The sequence below is a fragment of the Canis aureus genome, chromosome 22, assembly GCF_053574225.1.
Source record: "Canis aureus isolate CA01 chromosome 22, VMU_Caureus_v.1.0, whole genome shotgun sequence".
NCBI classification, from domain to species: Eukaryota; Metazoa; Chordata; class Mammalia; order Carnivora; family Canidae; genus Canis; species Canis aureus.
The window spans coordinates 5,498,551-5,516,722 of NC_135632.1; positions in this window are offsets into that span (position 1 = coordinate 5,498,551).

Below are 18,172 nucleotides of genomic sequence, written 5' to 3' on the forward strand. Positions count from 1 at the left end.
CTGTTTGCGAGCATCTTAAATGCAAAAAGAGTCTTTAGGCCTCCCTCCAAATGAAGCCTCGGCCCCCGATTTAAGGATTATTTTGCACAGCTCGACTGCACAGGACAGGATAACTCCTGCATAGACGGCGGCTGAAAAGAGGGAGCTGAGGACACAGAGCTTTCCCAGGAGTGCCTGGGTTCTTCCTTTCGGAGGGTCTGTACCCAGGAGCTCTGAGAAACACAGAGGACGTGGAGGAAAATGAGAACATGCATGGCAGGGCTGTGGCTTCACTTCCTGAGTCCCCCACCTCACCCCACTCACCTGACTCCCAGCAAGTGACCTGACCTTTTGCATCAGGACCAACAAAGGCAGTAGGTGCTCAGGGCTGGCTAAGGGGCAGCCACACAGAGAAAAGCCTAAAAGGCAGACTTGGAGAAATCTTTAATATAGAACTTTCCAGAACACACAGATTTTCCCCTGGGATGTGTGTGTGGGGGATGCTATTAACATGTTAATGTTCAAATATATTCATTCAAGAGGGGTGTTAAGATATTTAAGTTTACATGACTCTTGCATCTAAGAGAGTACCAGGAAGGGGAATACTGGGGAAGGCAGAAAATGTGGAAAACCATCTTTTTTTTTTTTGATGCAGCAGAGCAGGGTTCAGCGCCAGTGGTTATCATGTACAGACACTGGAGATTAATTAAAAAACAAAGTATTAAGGAAAAGAATGCCCCATTTAAAAATATTTCATTTTAAAATATTACTCAAGTAATTGAACAGGACTATTTAGAAGGCTCTCCGATTCCATCTAACTTCTTTCTCGGCTCTGATATGATTCTTGCATTTTTTTCCCCTTTTCCTTTGGATTTGAATATGGAAGCACACAATTAGAATTATACTAGCGTAGTTCAAAATACTGAGATAACATTAAAGTTTGAAGACAGTGGTCTTAAAAAGTTAGCCTTTTCGGGTTAGGCCGGTTTACTTGAGGCCAAGTGCATAGAAAATGTATCTGTGCAATGATCAAAGGCATTATCACATCCCAAATCCCTGAAGCCTTTCTTGCCTCTCTTAGCAAGGTGCATTAGCCGGCTAATAGTATTTCCAGATAGAAAAATGGAAAGGAAAATGCTGAGCCTGACACAGACAGAAGAGCTTAATAGGCTTGTGTACATACATTAGGCTGATGACTCACTTCGGATCCGCGGAGCAGCAGTGCCAAGGCCATCTCAGAGGGTCCGTCATCAACACTCCCTCCTCTCCCTCTTGCCTTTTCTCCCTGCAAATTCTCCTACAAGCTCCCCAAGTGGACCCTTTAACGTAATGTTTCTTCGAGGAGGAGAGAATGTAAGCAAACTCAAGACAAATCAACCCATGGTGCATTTTCTCGGCTGATTTCAACACACATCAAGCTCTGGATTTTGTTTTATTCGTGGGGTCTCTCTCTCGATTCACAGAGAAGCAATGACTACTGAGTCACTGGAGGGCTGGAAGGAAAATAATGAAAAAGCCCTCTCTTCTCCTGAACTAACACCAGATTCCTTTTGAATTTGTTTTAAGCGTTTGCGATCCTTTTCAAGAAGCACTAGGCTCAGATGTCTCAAACACACAAAAATGGAACAACTGGTAGTAAAGTAATCTCATTTAGTCATCAAAACTGGTCCCCCCAGCGCCACCTTTTTGTTTCCCACCATCCATTAACATGAGAATCAGAGGGATGACTGGAAATGAATTCTTTTTCCCCCTACAGCAATTGAAAGCCGGTATTTCTGTTACCCTTGATCAAGTCCACATATAAAACAAACTGTGATCTCCCAATTTGAACAGTCATTGAGATTGGCACGGTGGTTCCTCAGTCTTTCGTATTTCCTGGAAGATTCTAGGAAGACGTTGCTTACAAGAATTGTTTAGACGGCCTTTCTGCTACAGTGTTTTCTGGGATGGGGTAAATGATTTCCGTTGCCTCTAAGCAAAGCACAGACACACTAGAAAGCTATCAGGGATCTAAAATATAAAAATAAATGAGGAACTTCTACAGATCACCCGTCCTTCATAACGTCTATAACTAATGCTATTTCAGAAACGGCTGGAAGCGAAATCGGTTTAGAACGGCTTCAATTAGGATGAAAAATTAGTATTTAATAATTTATTCACTTCAGCATTTTCCACATTGGGATCTAGAGGAAGTTTTTCACTGTTCCAACAGCAACGTCTTGTGCATGCTCACCCTGCACTTTAGACAAAAGCTGAGCTAAGAGGTCACATCATCACCTCCTGGCCTTCCCACAGAAGGCCCCAGAACTCAGTTCTCTGTTTGTAGGACCAGCTCAGGCTGGTTTAAATATGCCTAGGCCACATCCTTTCTTCTCCTTTCTCACTTTCACCACTTTTTCTAGCATTACCACTTCCCTTTCACACTTCACCTCCTTTACCTACATCTAATCTTAATACAATCCAACATCTGAGGGTCCCGAGTCCTCCTGGAGAAACCACACCACCATGCAGTCACTGTTCCAGATGCCCGGTGACAGCTGGCCTGTGGCCCTCTCTGGTCAACTATTTCCATGTTCATAGTAAGTGGTCTCTGGCATTCCTCACAGTGGCAAGTCAAAACCACCAGCAAACTGTCTGGTTGCCCTTCACTTACCTGCCACCCCCACGCCTACCCTCTTTCTCAAAACAGCACCCTGCTCTCCTATTCCACACAGAAAATGAAGCTTGCCAAGTGTTTTCCTTTCTGATCTCCAAGCCTTCTACTTCTGTCTTTCCTTTAGTGGCCATTTCTACTCGTCTAACACCTCTTGGGGATGGGGTTTCACCAGCATCTCCTCCCTTCTGCTGTGTCGTCAAGGTCTTTCTTCTACATCCCCCCACTCTCTCTACCTTCTGAGGACTGTTACCTGGTTTCTGCCTCTATTCTGCTAAGATTTTCTGGGGATGTTTGCCAATGATCACTGCCTATTGCTCCACACGAACTCATTGTGATTATATTAATTGACATCCTTATACTATGTGACATAGTCGGTTATTCCGTTCCTCGTGGGATTCTCTCCTTTATCCCCTCTGGGACCACACACAGCAATGTTTCTCCACTTGTATTTCGACCTTTCCATTTCAGTCTTCTTCCCTGATCCTCTCTCCTTCCTCAGATCCTAAATGCTTGTGATCTTAGGGGGAGCTGAAGTGGTCGAACCAGGATTTTGGAGCCAGAAAATAGAACTCCGGAGCTCAGCAACACAGGCCCCATATTGCATGATGACTAAACCCAGTGGCTTGACAGTTAAGCAAAAAAAGGGTTCAAATCCCTGCTCTGTCACTTACTAGATGGATGCTTTGGGGGCAAACTATTTAGCCTCTTTGAACACCAGTTTTCTCCTATATAGAATATAGGAAATAATATTTTCCAGATAGAGTTGCTATGAGGAATATCTCTGGTAATAAATGCAAAGTGTCTATAAGTACTGCTTTCCAATAAATGCTATCTACTATTATTTTATTGGTTTTTATGGTTCCTCAAATATTTATCTTTGTTTTCAGAGTCAAGCATGAGACAAAACATCAATGTGGGGAGCCATTTAGGGCTGCATTATATTAGGGAAGAGAGAGAGAGAGAGGCATTCTTGCTACAATTCAATTGAACCAATTTAACAATTATCTGCTATTCACCTAGCCTAATTCTCCATTAAGTTTAAGAGGCTTCCATTCTTTCCAGAGCAACATTGACTTGAATGCTTCACCAGCACTGTTAGCCAGAGTTCCTCACCATCATTCCTCCACTCCACCCCTACCCCCATCTTAACCAAGAATCTGTATGGATCAATGATCCCAGATTTGCAGAGTACAAAGCATATTAACACATCATCCCATTATCTTTAGGGCTATCTTTGAACATCAGAAGCAGAAATACTTAATAAGAATCTATTGAACAGGGGCACTTGGATGGCTCAGTTCATTAAGCATCTGCCCCTTCGGCTCAGATCATGACCCTGGGGTCCTGGGATCCAGGCTCCCTACTGCCCCTCAACCCCCCACCATGCTTTCTCTCCTCTCTTTCTCTCTCAAATAAATAAATAAAAATTTTTTAAAAATCTGTTGAGCAAATCAACATTTTTTAATTTATGGAGAGTTTCTCTGCCTACACGTTTGTAATGCAAAGTCTATTAACCGTTTAAAGTTCTTGATAAAGGATTATTTTGAAAGGTAAAATGATTGGCATAATATAAAGCAAATGCATGCTAAAGATTTTATCTAACTCATTAATGAAGGAACCAGTAAGATGTCAAAACCTTGTCAAAGAAGAAACCTCAGTACACATATCTAGTGGTCCACAGGAATGTACAAATGGATATTCAGATGGATGTAAAATTACCCACCTGGCAATAAATAAATAAGTTCCACCATACACAATACATCTTTATTTCTGTTTATGGGGAAAACTTTTTTGTATTATCATCAGAGTTGTAAACGTTAGATGACAAGGGACAGGTAACCCTAAGAGAACACTCAGTAATTTTTTTTTTTTTTTTTTTTTGCTTATTTCCAAGTTTTGCACACTTTTGCCTGACACTTTATCTCTTAAAGCCAGGAAAGTTTCCAGTGCACATAGTCTCCTATGTCTTGATACTGTACACAGTCAGGTTCGAGTTCACCAGCAAGACAGATTTAGCGTGTGTTATATGGTTCTAAAATAATATATAGTAGTCAGAGTCTGAATAGGATGGAGAACTCTCAGTGTCTAATCCTACAGCCAATGCTTTGAACACTATGCATGTCCATTAACTTATGTGTAATGTGGCATTTAAGTTTGCTCTATTCGACAATCTTAGAGTAGGTGGCCGAAACTATATAAACAGAAAAAAATAAGATTCACCAGTTTAGGATGCCACAAAAAGAATAACGACTGTTCAGGCTTACATCCCCCCCTCATTCTTCCTCTCTTCGTCACCCTTCAGAATTGCATTATAGAGCTCGAGACAGGACCTCACTGAGAAGAGGAGTGGGAGCTGGTGGCAAAGTACACTGAGCTTGATAGAGCATCATCGTGGCATTTCCACAACGAGCTCACAAGGGAATCTTTGTCAAACTTCCTTTTGCTTTGACCCTGATGCTGAACATGGGGTCAGGGCACATGCCCCACAGTTCATCCAGCTGGAGTTCTAGAACAAGGATGGTGAGGTCAGCTTTGGCAGTCCGGGGAAGGACCATGGAGTCTGTGCCTAGTGGCTTACAAGAGGATGGATCACACCCCTCAGCTCCGAGTTTACAAAGGCATCAGGGCTAAAACCACGTACCTTCTGGGGCAAAAACACCGCAGCCACTCTCATCATCATGACAAAAGGAGAAAAAACAGATTAAAAAAAAAGCATAAGTAATTTAGAAAATACAATAAACATAACAGGACACCCCTCCTTCTGGTTTGGCAATATCACAAGAGCACATGGAAAGGCCGTTTGCCTTTATTTTCCGTGAGTTGCAGCCCTTTGTCACTTGTAGCTATGGTTGTACACATCAGTTATTACACTAACCCTTAGGAAATTTTACAGCTTTCATTTTAGGGGATCCCTGGGTGGCCCACCTGCCTTCGGCCCAGGGCGTGATCCTGGAGACCCGGGATCGAGGCCCACATCAGGCTCCCTGCATGGAGTCTGCTTCTCCCTCTGCCTCTCTCTCTCCCCAAAGGTCTCTCATAAATAAATAAATAAAATCTTAAAAAAAAAAATGAGTCTCATAGGAAAAAAAAAAAAATAGCTTCCATTTTAATTGCAGCATAAAAAAAGGACAAAGAATTTAGTTCTCCAAGTCATTTGGGTCAGGCACTTGTAAAATGCCCATAGCTCTCTTGACACTTCTTTCTCGAAGCACAAAGTTGGTATCTGATTTCACCACCCCTTACACAGCAATAGCAGTCATTAGAACCATTTTCCTTCTCTTTATAAACAGCTTTCACTAATAATCTGCTCCCTCTAAGAAACAACTAAGCACCATTTCTTTTACAATCATACTCATGAGGCGGGGCTCTTAACAATCAAGTTAATGGGTTTCGGTGCATCCCTGGAGAAGGTTCTCAAGGCAGAAGAGAAGGGAAGGAAGGACTCCCACAGCCTGGTGGGGTCAAGTGCACTTGAGTATCGGAAAGCCAGTCATGCCTCTTTTTCATGAAAAAAGCTGGTGCAGTGAAACGCCGGGGCACCTGCACCCCGATGTTTCTAGCAGCAATGTCCACAAGAGCCACACTGTGGAAGGAGCCTCGGTGTCCATCGAAAGATGAATGGATAAAGAAGATGTGGTCTATGTAGACAATGGAATATTCCTCAGCCATCAGAAACGACAAATACCCACCATTTGCTTCAACGTGGATGGAACTGGAGGGGATTATGCTGAGTGAAGTGAGTCAATCGGAGAAGAACAAACATTATATGTTCTCATTCATTTGAGGAATATAAATAATAGTGAAAGGAATAAAGGGGAAAGGAGAAAAAAATGAGTGGCAAATATCAGAGAGGGAGACAGACCATGAGAGACCCCTAACTCCAGGAAACGAACAAGGGGTGGTGGAAGGGGAGGAGGGCAGGGGGTTGGGGTGACTGGGTGACAGGCACTGAGGGGGGCACTTGACGGGATGAGCACTGGGTGATATATCTTGGCAATCTGAACTCCAATTAAGAAAAAGAAAGAAAAACAGAACAAAACAAACAACAGAAAACAACTCTGTCATTTGTTCCACAGTATGGACCATCTTATCTGTATCTTTAAAAGATAAGTGTGTAGGGGGCACCTTGGTGGCTCAGCCAGTTAAGTGTCTGATTCTTGGTTTTGGCTCAGGGTCATGATTTCAGGGTCCTGGGATCCAGACCACTTTGGCTTCTGGCTCAGCAGAGTCTGCTTGAGGACTCTGTCTCTCCTTCTCCCTCTGCTCCTTCCTTCTCACACTCTCCCTCCCTCCCTCCCTCTCTTAAATAAATAAACAAACAATAAATATTTAATTGCAAACAAAGTCAGAAATACTTGCAAATACATTGTTCCCCTGAACACACACACACAGCCTCAGTGGAAAAAGGGACTCGCATATAATTGTCTTTTTTGTTTTTTAAAAATATTTAATTTATTTATTCATGAGAGATACAGAAAGAGAGAGGCAGACACACAGGCAGAGGGAGAAGCAGGCCCCAATGTGGGACTCGATCCAGGGACCCTAGGGTCTCACCCTGAGCTGAAGGCAGATGCTCAACCACTGAGCCACCCAGGTGTCCCTGTTATTGAATTTCTATAGGAAAAAAAAAAAATGTTGAGAAAGAGTTACAGCTCTTAGCCAATAAAAGTGGAAGCATTTTTGATGTAGGAGCAGAGCTGAGGCCAAAGCACAGCTGATGGCCCACAAAGGACCCCCACCCAGGGTGGGGTACGTGCTACAGTCTTCAGGATGTTTCCTTTTTTTTTTTTTTTTTTTTTATTTTTCTTAACATTTATTCACTTTTTATCTCAAATTTTATATCACTCTTATAGATGGTAAATAGAATATAAATATAATACATACCATATAAATAACTATAACATATCTATAATACACAAATCAATGTAACATTACATAAATGTAAAATGAGTTACATTGAAAACAAAAGCTTAATTATTGCATTCTGGAGAGGCCCTTGCCTGCTGGAGGTTCCGAGCCTGAAGTCTCACCCCATTTGGGAAGAAACAACTGTTCTAAAGACTTTCAAGACATAGTGGTGCAAAGTCAAGGTGTACACACCTCTTGGAATCCACTTTCTCGGTCTATCAACCAGTGCTATTTAATGCTATCAACTTGACAGTTTATCTAACAAACATTTACACAGCGTATACTATGTGTCGGAGGCCTTTCTAAAAGTTCTTTTAAAAATTAACTCATGGGCAGCCTGGGTGGCTCAGTGGTTTAGCACCACCTTGATCCCAGAGCATGATCCTGGAGACCCAGGATCGAGTCCTGCGTCCGGCTCCCTGCATGGAGCCTGCTTCTCTCTCTGCCTGTGTCTCTCTCTGTCTCTCATAAATAAATAAATACATAAAATCTTTTAAAAAATAAAAATGAACTCATTCTCCATTTAATTTGTATCATAACCTCATAACCTTGTGTGGTATAGCACTACTTCCATTTTAGAGAAGGGAAACTGAGGCACAGAGAGGTTCAGTAACTTGCTAAAGGTCACCTCAAACTCTTACTCTCACCTAAGGTCATGCGCGCGTTGGTGAAGTCTTCAGGATGTTTCCAATTGTCTTAGTGTTTATGCCTTGCTAGAGGGAAAGGCAATCTTCAACTTGCCAATGGCAAGGCCTCCTATCTCATAGGTCCTCCTAAGCTCATGAAAATCCTTTGGGAATCTCCCTTTTCCCTACCCCTCCCAACCCTGCAGGTATATATAACCAGCCACCCCTCGCAGACCCCAGGCAACCACCCTCCTCCCCCACCTCCTGCCCCTGGGCTTCCATAAAACCACCATTTTGCACCACAGACCTATCGAGAACTCTTTCCTGGGGTCATCAGCTGCAGACCTCATCTATATTCCCAAACTTCAGCATTTTGCTCTTAATCGTTACAGAACTGACTCAAAACCTACACTAAATTTCAGTTCCATGAAAACAAAAACAATTTTGAGGGTTTTTTTCTCCCTCATTCTTGCCTTGCACAATAACGGATAACATAGGACGAGCATTTAATACATGCCAGACACGAAGTCTTTAACCTGCATTAAGTATTTCTGATGCTTAACAACAACGTAGGAGGCCAATACTATTATCATCTGTCTTTTTCATGAATAAGGAACTTAAGGATTTGAGATGTTAAAACTTGCCCGAAGTCACAGAGTCATAGGGATCCACAGCAAGCATTATCTTTCCTGTGTTTTGGGTAAAAACTCAGTAGTTACAGTATAGAGATTCCCACCCACAAGCAGCCATCCCAGGAAATGCTTAGGCTCTGGAACAGTGTTTCTAAGTTCTCGGTGTTTCTCCTTAGGGTTCCAATACCCACAGTCACTTCATTCCTTTGTCTTTATTCTCACAGGCTTTATCACAGTCTCTTTAGTCCAAAAACTCCAATAAATTTTGCCTCCAGAGGTCCTTTCTCAGGTCCCCCTTGTATCTTTATTTTCCTGACCACACTAAAATTTCAAATATTGTCCTTTTCTCATCATTTGTCCTTTACCGACATGAAATCCTCTTGCTGTCCTTTTGGTCTGGCTCCACAGGAACTTAGCTATGCCACAAAATAAGTGACCAGGTTCCAGGGAATGGGTTAAGCAAAGGCCCTTATTTGTCAGACGATTTTACTCTGGTCCTGGAGGGATTATCTTAATTGGCGAAAACTGTAAGTGATAGGAAGATAATAATCACCCCAAGTACAAAAATGATAAAACTTTTTACCTCGAAAGCACCAACCCTCTTCGCCTCCTTTCCCCAGCCCTCTGTGTCCTCGGCAGCTAATGAAGGCAGCAAATGTTTCCTTTACGGAAGCTCCTCAAATGTGAACTTTCTATTCAAGCTTTGGGGACTGTTAGAAGGGGCAGGAGGGTCTGTAAAGTGTCTTCCAGACTGAGAAGGCATGTGAAGACCAAAAAATAAGGCAAACCACTCCATACTATTTATACAGAATTTTTTTTTAGGGTGACTTACTGACAGGGGGGCTCCAGGTGGACAGATGGCAAGGCAGTAGGTAGCCCATCCGGACTTTAGTCTCCAGCTTTATGGAGCCAGGGGCAGGGGGGTGAGGTCATGGGGTAATTATGTAAAGTGGCACCATCTGCGTGCCAGAGGCGCTCTCCTAGTTGGCTAAAGTGGGGCTTTCTGTGCAGGGGGCACCTGAGGGAGATCAGAACAAGCCTTCCCACATTCCCACATTCCAGTCAGGGCACGCAGTCACCGCCACTGGGCCTTGCACATGTAGCCCCTAAACAAGGTGGCCTAAGCAAGAGGAAGGCCAAGGATGGGGTCGTTGTCATCAGCCCTCCTAAGGGGGCCTCCTCCTAAACCACAAGGAGGGAGGGCTGAAGCTTCATCGTTACCATCTGCATTATTCTGACTTGTTCTCTGACCAGGGACCAACGTTCAGGACCACAATTGGATACAGATTTTTAGCATGAGAGAGGCAGGACCATGTTCTACTCAGCTGACCCCCGTTAGATTACATGTATTTTTATTTTTTATTTTTTTTTATTTTTTTATTTAAAAAACTTTTTTTTGATTACATGTATTTTTAAACACACACACACACACACACACACACACCTCCATGAGGTCCTTCATTATTTTTAACTCTTCTCTTTTTCAATAAACTTTTTTTAAGGATTATTTCATTCTCTTTGAAGGCTGGGATCATGCCCTCTTCTCAGACAACGTCCTGCTCTTCAGAAGCACACAGATGGGGGGAAGAAGTCCCCTGCTTGGGGACTTGTACACATAACACCACGGGCATCACGGTGTTCTTGAGGTAACGTAAGAGCTGGTCAGATTTAATTCACCTAATACAGAGGGAGAAGAAACCATTCTATTCCTCTCACCCTGGAGCCCTGCCTGGACAACAGCAATGATGCAACCAGTTTCGTCCTAGGGTCAGCTAAAATAAGCTATGGGACCCAGGGCAGAAGGAAACTGTGCCTTTAACGGTCCTAAAATATGTTTTTTTCTTCCCTGGTCTCTCTCTTGACTGCCCTAGGGCCCCAGCCCACCTCTGGGTGCAGACTATTCACTTCCCCCATCAGCTGCTGGGTCCCTCCTCCCACCAGCCATAGGCCCTATGCCTGTGCCCCAGTAAGGGGCAGAGAAGTCAAGCTGGACATGTCCCCTTCCCTCTCAGCGTCCTCACAGCCTACGGTGGATAGTTGCCCTTCAAGAGACTACAGTCCCCACACTGAGACCTGCCTGGTACCTGGACTGGGGGTGACCGAGAGGCTCACACCAACGGATCTCTACTGAGCGGGTCATGGAGCTGCCAACTCAGGGCAGGGACCACAGCTACCCTGTCCCGCTCCCACGTGCCGTGGGAGTACTCGTCCCTGCCCTCCCCACCTCCATGCCCGTGGCCAGGTCACAGGATGAAGAACAGAGGTGTGAGAACAGCAAGGCCAGGCTGGGCAGGAGAGGCTGCGTGGTGCTCAAGGGGCCAGAGGTCAAGCAAGCAGGCTGCTGCTGAGAAGCCTGGCAGGGAGGGAGGTGAGAGGAGAAGGATGCATGTGACAGAGGCTGTCAGCCTGCTGCGTGTAATCTATTGTTCAGGCTTATTATTTTGAATCTCAAGCAGCAGCCACAGAGCCTTAAGTCCCTATCACGAAGCCTTCGGAGGACACAGTGCTGGGCCCTAGGTGACTGCACCAGCCTGATGCCCATGGAGCGAGTCCCACCTCTCACCACCCATCTCAACTCTGTCATCCTACGGTCGTCCCCTATCACTCCAAGAAAGAAACTTATTGTGCATCCATTTTAATTTTTCTTTAACAGCCACTACTCTAGGATGAAGTAAAAATGTCATAGCCTGACCTAAAGGAGGCTTCCAAATGGCATCACCTTCCCCTGCAGCCCCATGTCTTCCTGCCACTTTCCAGGCCGGTGGGCTCTTTGCCATCACTGCTGAACTCCCTAACCGGGCTTGTGCTTCCATGCTTTGTGCACGACCATAGTCTTCCCTAGAAAAGTCTGTAATGCGCTCGATCCATCTCAAGGCTATAGCGGAGGGAGGGTTTATCTTGGTAATCCACCCCCCTCTGAAAGCCAGCACCTCTCACCTAGCACCATACCATTTTTTCTGTTCTCCTCTGCATCTTTCTGATGCTTTGGCACAGTTCCTGGAGCATCCTTCCAGGGATTGAAGCCCAGGAAACTCTAAGAAAATGCCAATTCAAGCAGTTGACCCTAAACGCAAGCCCACCCCAACTTTGCTGGCATCCTTTTGCCATGGGGGGAGTAGGGGTATAAGGGCAGCGGAGAAGGTTACAGACAACAGTCACTTCCTGATGGCTGCGACTTGCCCAGTGAGGGGCGACAGGGACTACTTGCCAGGAACACTTGGATGGTTGGCCAGGGGGGCCACAGAGCAGTGCCTGGCCATATGGCGGTCTGCTTTCTCCCCCAGAATTCACACACCTAAGATACTGGGTTGGTTTCAGATTAGGGCTAGGTGGATGGGCTAGGTGGAGCCTAGGAAGGGACAAGAAGAAGAAGGGAAAGGGCAATGCTAGCAAAGGTGACTAAAGTGAAGGAGGAGGAGGAGGAAGGATGTGCTCTTCCATACTGAAACAACAGCGGGACCTGGCTGGGGTCCTGAGCTGGTAAAATAAGGGGAGAACCAAGTGACGGGGTTTCTGTAGGATAAAGAACAGGGTGTATAAAAAGAAAGGTTGTTAGAAAGCTTGAAGAAACTTCACTCTGAACGATGCTATTGAACAGCAAGAATGATATAATTTAAGTCAAATGAAACATTTTCTTCTTTTTTGCGTCTCAAAACTGAGAGAATGAAAATGCCTAAAAGTATTTCAAAGAGGGGTGCCTGGGTGGCTCAGTGGGCTGAGCATCTATCTGCCTTCTGCTGGGGGCATGATCCCAGGGTTGTGGGATCGATCCTGTGTCTACAAACAGAGAGGTTTAAAAAATAGGGGGGGATCCCTGGGTAGCTCAGTGGTTTAGCACCTGCCTTCAGCCCAGGGCATGATGCTGGAGACCTGGGATCGAGTCCCACATCGGGTTCCCTGTGTGGAGCCTCCTCCCTCTGCCTGTGTCTCTGCCTCTCTCTCTCTCTCTCTCTCTGTCTCTCATGAATAAATAAATAAAATCTTTTTAAAAAATAGGGAAGTGGTGCTTAGAAGGTACACTTGCAGGCCCCTGGCTCCCAGTGAACAATGTGGGGCTTGTAGTCTTTCGAAGGTGGGTGTTCTACAGGTATGGACCACCTACTACGTGTAATGTTCTCAAACGTCCAGCAGAGCTCATGGGACACACAGATTTCACCTTCCAAATGTACTTTCTTCCATTTCAGTTTCCCAGACTTGATGCACGAGGAAATCCACATGGCCATTTTTTAATCTCTCAACTTTGAAGCCCGTTAGGAGACTTCGCAGGGTGAGGAGCAAGAGCATGGAAAGAAAAGTGTCAGAAAGCATGAAGAAACTTGTAAGACTTATCCTTAAAAATCTCATATTTTTGATGCTATTTTAAAATGGCATGGCTTCTTAAATTTTAATTTTAATTTCCAAGGAGACTTACTCTATATGTAGATGAGGACACATCATCCATTTTAATTTTCTGGGGAACTATGTTCAAGTCCTCATTTATTCAAAATTCCTGCAGAAGTTGTCAAGGCGTTGCTTGGCCACTTAATCCACTGAAGAAAAGTCCTGCTTTCCTTCTCCTAAGTACACCTGTCCTACTGATGGACTATGTAACTAAGTACCTTTGGGAAAAGTACTTAGTGAGAGTCTAAATGAGGTTATTTCCTCAATTGTGAGGAGAGCTTTGAGGGAAATTTCTTTTTATAAACTGAGGGTGATTCATCTGACAGTAATACCCCAGGTATTGAGCTTCTTTCAAGGACAGTACAAACTATAAGAATATTTGGATTAACCTTCCTTTGAACTACAGTGGATAAAACTGTAATGAATAAATACATGTGTTTACCTGCCTATATTATATAAATTGCTAGAGGCCCATTTAGAAAGCTACTTTTTCCAGAGCACTGGAGAGTGTTTGGTTCTCTAATGGGATTAATTCAACTAAGACAGTTAATTGAATCAATTTATTTCCCCAGAGAAGCTTTTACTCACCCTCGTTTTCTACCAAATTAAGGATAAGCCATGTTTCCTTTCTTTTTTTGTGCATTCATATTTAGCATTATTCCTCCGGTAACTTAACAGCATTTAAGTCACAAAACGAGTTAAGAAAAAGATTGATTACAGACTTTGGCAGAAGCTGTGAAGCTCTTTGGTAAAAGCTTAGAATATAATTTATTTCTAAAATCACAGATGAGTGTGGTCTTCTCTCAAGACCCGCTGAATCATACTCTGGAATGTGGGTTTTAAAAAACAAATCTCTTTCCAAATTTAATAGATTTTTTTAGAAGCCCTGTGAGCTGGGAATCTGAAAAAAAGACAGCTGTGTGTGTGTGTGAACATTAATAAGTGATTTTTCGTATTCCTGCATTCAGCCCCAGATTTAAAGCCGTTTTGACAGACTGGTAAGCGTAACCAGAGGTTTTCAGTGGACTGCTAGTCAATCACATTAGTAACTAAAATAATGCTCAACATAACATTTATGGTAGGCCTGAGATACGGAACCCAAGCCTCCTGCAGCGTTCATGAATCAACAGAAGCAGGAGACTGGGACTTCTTAGGATTGCATTGGGTCTAACAACTGCCAAGGCCGAAAGTCTAATACCGGATAGGCAGTGTGACCCCTTTGTATTAGTCTACTAGGGCTGCCATAACGAAATACCAAAGACTGGGGGGTTCAAACAACAGAATTTTATCTTCTGGCCTTCCGCAGGCTAGAAGTCTAGGATCAAGGTGTCAGTAAGGTTTGGTTTTCCCTGCATCCTCTCTCCTTGGCCTACAGATGGACACTGTCTCAGCTCAGGCTTAATTAAACAGCAAACAGTTATTTATCATAGTTCTGGAGGCTGGGAAGTCCAAGGTCGAGGTGCTGGCAGATTCAGGATCTGGATGGTCGGGGGCCGCTTCCTGGTTCTTACAGTGAGTTAGGGACAAACAGGGGTAGGGAGGGGGCCACGGAAGCAGGCTCACAGAAATCCCCAAAATGCTGAGGTGTAAGGAAACCGGAGATAAAAGAACAAGCCAGACCACCCAGCCCTAAGGTGTGGGTGGGGAGGGTGTCTTGTTCTAACAGCTATTAGTGACCAACAAAGGGTAACCAGACCCCAAAGAAGAAGTGAGCCCCTAGAGATGTCCAGTCCAGATCACCAGTCCTGACTCAATGGTGATGTCAATAGATAATATGAAAAGGATTGAGGTTCCCTGATGAGGCTCTCAATACAAGACCAACCCTACCAGGCCTCAGTGGCAACCCAGTCGGGACCCTTCTCACTCCTGAGAACTTTCTCTGTATCCTCACTTAGTAAACTAGTGTCCCTTGACTCAGTCCCCTGTGTCCACAGGATTCATTCTTCAACTCTGTGAGACAAGAGCCAAGCTCAACAGGACTGTCTTCTTGACGGCGCCCTCACGTGGAGGAAGGAAGGTGCAACGTAGCTCCCTGGAACCCCTTTGGTAAGGGCGCTAATCCCCGTGGTGAGGGCTCTGCCCTCGTGATCGAATCACCTCCCAAAGGCCCTACCTCCAAACACCATCACATTGGAAATTAGATTTCAGCCCACGAAGGAGTAGAGGGACACAAACATTCCTTCTGGAGCTGATGCCTTTCCGCTCTGTGTTCACACGGTCACTTCTCTGTGCACACGCATGACCTGTGTTTCTGTCTGTGTCCTGATCTCCTCTTCTCATCTTGGATTATGATCCAGCCTAATGACACCAATTTTAACTTAATCACCTCTTTCGAGGTCCTCTCTGCAAATGCACTCACGTTCTGAGGTACTGGGGGGGAAGGTTAGAGCTTTAACATATTCAATGGGGGAGAGCGGACGGGGCCACAGCTCAGCCCACGACCACTCTTAACTCTTAAAGCCTTGCTGCTTTGTTCACCAAGGATGTGAATTGGTTAAAATACCACTAACAACCGTCCAAGGCCTAAAGGATTAATACTGTTTTGAGAAGATGACCCCTGTTGTTTCTGCAAGTAACCATTGTGACTCTCCAGTGTCCTTGGTTGCAGGCATCATAAAATGATTATAGCGAGCTTAAGGTAAAGGGGGATCTGCTGATAAACTGCAGGGGAGTCAGAGAGGAAGGGGAGGCGAGGGGCTCTGACTATGAAACAGGAAGGACCCCAGGAGCTGTGAAGGCCTGGTGGCAGGGCTATTTAACTGCTGCCCGCTTCCTTGCAGACACGCAGGAAAGGGAGGCCTGGCACATGGGGTGCTCACTTGGGAGGCCAGCGCCAGCCCCCTGCGGGCACCACACAGAGTGAAGGGGGTGCTGGGGACCCCCTGCAAAATGGCAGACGACTGCTAAGCAGATCTTATGTCACGTAACCAACGTGAAGTCAAATCAGGTTGCAAGAACTGACAAAACCACAAGGCAAACAATCTCCTGACATGTCTGAGGGCCCTTGATGATCCCATTTTGATGATACGTTTTCTAAAGACAACTCAGTTTGGAAGTGGAAGTAGGAAACGCTATGCTCAAAAGCTGCTCTATTTTATTTTTCCATTCAGAAACCTCTCCAGACTTCAACAGTTTCATCGGCGAAATGGGCCTCGACCTGCTGTATTTGTTAAAAGCAAGATTTTGCAATAGATGGATTTAAAAAATTTTTTTTCAATAGATGGATTTTTGCTTTCAGCCTGACACCTGTGAACTTTATGATTACATATTGAAGATGTGATCAATGCTCCCATCTTCTGTCAGTGCTTCTGTTATTCATCTTTCACTGATTCTTTTTGGGAAGGTTAATTCTCCCAAGGGAGGAAAACTGCTCATTTTCAGCTTTTTTTCTCTTTTTTATTGATTTCCATAACCTCAATTTTCTCACAGATATTCTGTTATGATCAATTCCACTATACATTTTTTTCCCCAATGGGCTTTCTTGAAATTCCTATCGATCCTATGCCAAAATGCTAGTAATTGCATTTAATTGTTGCTTCATCTGTAGATTTTGTTATCTCTCTTTGTTCCTCAACTCTACTCTGAAATATGAAGCGTTTGGGTTTTTAATTTCAAAATAGGTCCCACTTTTGGTCCGAACCCTACAAATGTAAGATCATTATTAGAATCTAGCTATTCAAAACATCTCTTTATATACGAAACTTTATTTTGGATATCCAAAAAATTACAAGTTTTTATTGAACCCCCTGTTATCCTCATTTCATTTTCAAATATTTTGAAACTTCTCTACATCGATCCTTTTTTTTTTTTTTTTTTTTTGCTCATTTTTAGCTGAGTAGACAATCTCTAAAACCTGACTGCTGCATTTTGAGTAATTCCCACTAGGAATTAGTATTTTTGAATGGTCATTCATTCAACAATTATTTAATGAGCAGCTACTATGGGTCAATGACAGTTATAGTTGGTGCTCACTAATATTCTTTTGTGAATTGTGACAATTCCACTGGGTTTTCTGCTTTTGTTTTCTTTTTCTGCTACTCAAACTTTAGAAGTGACTCTTTAGAAGAGCTTTAGAAGAAGCTCTACTCTTTTTACCTTATGTGTAATGATCATGGGGACACTTCCATTCATTCACTGTGCATATCTAGAATAGAAAATTCTTTAAAATCAGAAGAAATGATTATCTATATAAAAGGATCTTGTTGCTCCTGGTAGCTCAGCTGTTGAGCACCTGCCTTCAGCTCGGGGCATGATCCTGGGGTCCTGGGATCGAGTCCCACAACGGGCTCCCTGCAGGGAGCCTGCTTCTCCCTCTGCCTGTGTCTCTGCATCTCTCTCTCTCTCTCTCTCTCTCTCCCTGTGTGTCTCTCATGAATAAATAAACAAATCTTTAAAAAGAAAAAAAGGATCTTGTACTTGTTTCCAAACTTTTAATGGAGGAGAGTTGGAAGAAAAGCAGGCAGGGGCATGGACAAAAACATGATTGGCAAACAAAGGGCTGCAGAAGGGGAGGTGGGAGGGGGGTTGGGGTGACTGGATGACGGGCACAGAGGAGAGCACTTGATGGGATAAGCACTGGGTTTTATACTACATGTTGGCAAATAAATTTGAATAAAGTTAATCTAAAAAAAAAAACTATGATCGAGTGACAGGTGCAGCAGGGAGGGTTAATCAGATTAAAACAGCCAGCCTACAATCTCCTAAAAACCCCTAGACTTAGAAACTCCAATGGTAACCTTCTTGGGTTCCCTCCCTCTTCAGGACCCTTTTATTGTCGCTCAATAAACTTTGCTTTGTTGCCCACCACTGTTGGTCTGGCCTACCTCTTCATTCTTCCAAGCCATATGACCAAGAACCACGGGCACTACAGGAAAAGAAATTCTGAAACATTTTTAAATCGGTTGTTTTTTTTTTTTTTTTTAAGTAAAATTATACATAGAGCTCCAGTTATCTAAAACAGCCAAAATTGCTATTTTCCTAGTACCAAGATA